This window comes from Perca flavescens, unplaced genomic scaffold (genome assembly GCF_004354835.1).
Source record: "Perca flavescens isolate YP-PL-M2 unplaced genomic scaffold, PFLA_1.0 EPR50_1.1_unplaced_scaf_48, whole genome shotgun sequence".
Taxonomy (NCBI): domain Eukaryota; kingdom Metazoa; phylum Chordata; class Actinopteri; order Perciformes; family Percidae; genus Perca; species Perca flavescens.
The window spans coordinates 17,501-20,000 of record NW_021166700.1 but is presented as its reverse complement, the minus strand read 5'-3'; the positions used below and the strand labels follow the sequence as shown (position 1 = coordinate 20,000).

Here is a 2,500-nt window from a genome sequence, read left to right as displayed (position 1 = left end):
AGACTGGTGGTACTGGGCAGCTTCCAGTATGAATGTGATCAGATCAGACTGTGGTGGTACTGGGCAGCTTCCAGTATGAATGTGATCAGACTGTGGTGGTACTGGGCAGCTTCCAGTATGAATGTGGTCAGTGCTGTGGAGGAAGGTCTGGACATGGGAGCGAAAACACTGGTGTGTGGATGTGTACAAACTCTCTTTAAGTCAAACACACAAGAGACCCTGGCTGAGTTCCCAGAAAGCCTAGTGACTCTAATCGAAGAGCAAGTTATGAACAAGCTTTTATTTTGAAAGGGTTTCTTTGTGTTTCCCTGCAGTGGGATTATCATGACGTCGTCGTGCCGGTGGCCCCTCCCCTCTCTCTTCCTCCTCCTCCTCTCTCTGCTGGTCCAATCAGCCGCTTCCTCTCCGAACGCCACCAACGATTCGGCGCTCCAGACGGTAACGCTGGCAGCCATCTTGCCCCTGACGAACACAGCGTATGCGTGGGCGTGGCCCCGAGTGGGCGCGGCGCTGCGGCGCGCCGTGCGGCAGGTGAACTCTGACCCCACGCTGCTGCCCGGCATCACGCTGAGGCTCGTCCACAACAACTCGGAGAACGCCGACGGATTCTGCTCGGACTTCATGGCGCCGCTGATGGCCGTCATCCTGAGGGAGGACTGCAACCCGTGGGCGTTCATCGGGCCCGGCTGCGACTATTCGGCCTCGCCTGTCGCCCGATTCACCACGCACTGGGACATACCAATGGTGAGTAGGAGAGGGGTACTGGGACATACCAATGGTGAGTAGGAGAGGGGTACTGGGACATACCAATGGTTGGTAGGAGAGGGGTACTGGGACATACCAATGGTGGGTAGGAGAATGCTACTGGGACATACCCATGGTGGGTAGAAGAGGGGTACTGGGACATACCAATGGTGAGTAGGAGAGGGGTACTGGGACATACCAATGGTTGGTAGGAGAAGGGTACTGGGACATACCAATGGTGAGTAGGAGAGGGACACTGGGACATACCCATGGTGGGTAGAAGAGGGGTACTGGGACATACCAATGGTGAGTAGGAGAGGGACACTGGGACATACCCATGGTGGGTAGGAGAAGGTTACTGGAACATACCAATGGTGAGTAGGAGAGGGGTATCAGGACATCCCCATGGTGGGTAGAAGAGGGCACTGGGACATACCAATGGTGGGTAGGAGAGGGCACTGGGACATACCAATGGTGGGTAGGAGAGGGTTACTGGGGCATCCCCATGGTGGGTAGGAGAGGGTAACTGGGACATCCCCATGGTGGGTAGGAGAGGGCACTGGGACATCCCCATGGTGGGTAGGGGAAGGGTACTGGGACATCCCCATGGTGGGTAGGAGAGGGGCACTGGGACATACCAATGGTGGGTAGGGGAAGGGTACTGGGACATCCCCATGGTGGGTAGAAGAGGGCACTGGGACATACCAATGGTGGGTAGGAGAGGGCACTGGGACATACCAATGGTGGGTAGGAGAGGGTTACTGGGGCATCCCCATGGTGGGTAGGAGAGGGTAACTGGGACATCCCCATGGTGGGTAGGAGAGGGCACTGGGACATCCCCATGGTGGGTAGGGGAAGGGTACTGGGACATCCCCATGGTGGGTAGGAGAAGGGTACTGGGACATCCCCATGGTGGGTAGGGAAGGGTACTGGGACATCCCCATGTATGCAGATTTGGACCAGCTCACCAGGAGACTGAAGGCAGGACACATTCAGAAACCGTATCTCACTCAGAACACCAGGGATGGATTTATTTAAAGTTTTTATGAAGCATCAGAGACACAAAATAACACCCCAAATCCCAGAAAAAGTGATTTCTTTTCATAATATGGACACTTTAAAGGAGTTGCAACAAATACCAACAAACTCACAACAACATTCTAAAGTTGGCAGCTGCTGTCAGTTGGAGGTCTTTATAATGTTCATAAACCAACTGCCAGTCCACACTGCCCAGACAGCAACAGACAAGACTGACTTTGGTCCCCTAGTCCTACCTTTTATTATTTAAGTTTTGGTTTAATATAACATGCATGAAGTGGAGACCTTGTTGAACGTGGCCAGAGTAGTTCTGGTCTACCGGGCCTGTAAAGCTGATAGCCGTGGACAGGAGAGACGGCAGTCAAGACGAGCCAGGAGGAGACTGTGGTGTAAACCTTGGACATTGGAACATGCAAAACAGGGAGTCTATCCTAACTTGTGTCAAGAACTTCGCTCAGAAGATACTCCAGCTTTTGCCAATTTTCCCGTTTTGCTCGTCAAGTTTTTGAGGAATTACTCACTATGGTTACTCCACTAATTGCCAGAAAAAACACCTCCATACAAGCTCCTTGAACTCAGAGCCCTACGACATCGTCGGCGACATCACACACGACCTCCGATTAATATTTATATAATTTCGGAACGATTTATTGTAGCTGCTTACTGATTTTTTCCTGCTAATAGCTAAAGAGCTAGCTATCACGGGGGTGTCTTTGGT

General features: G+C 52.5%; 1 pseudogene; it reads left to right on the top strand.

The window, feature by feature from the left end:
* The window catches only part of LOC114551754 (atrial natriuretic peptide receptor 1-like), a 24,056-nt pseudogene that overhangs the window by 4,059 nt on the left and 17,497 nt on the right, over positions 1–2,500 (top strand).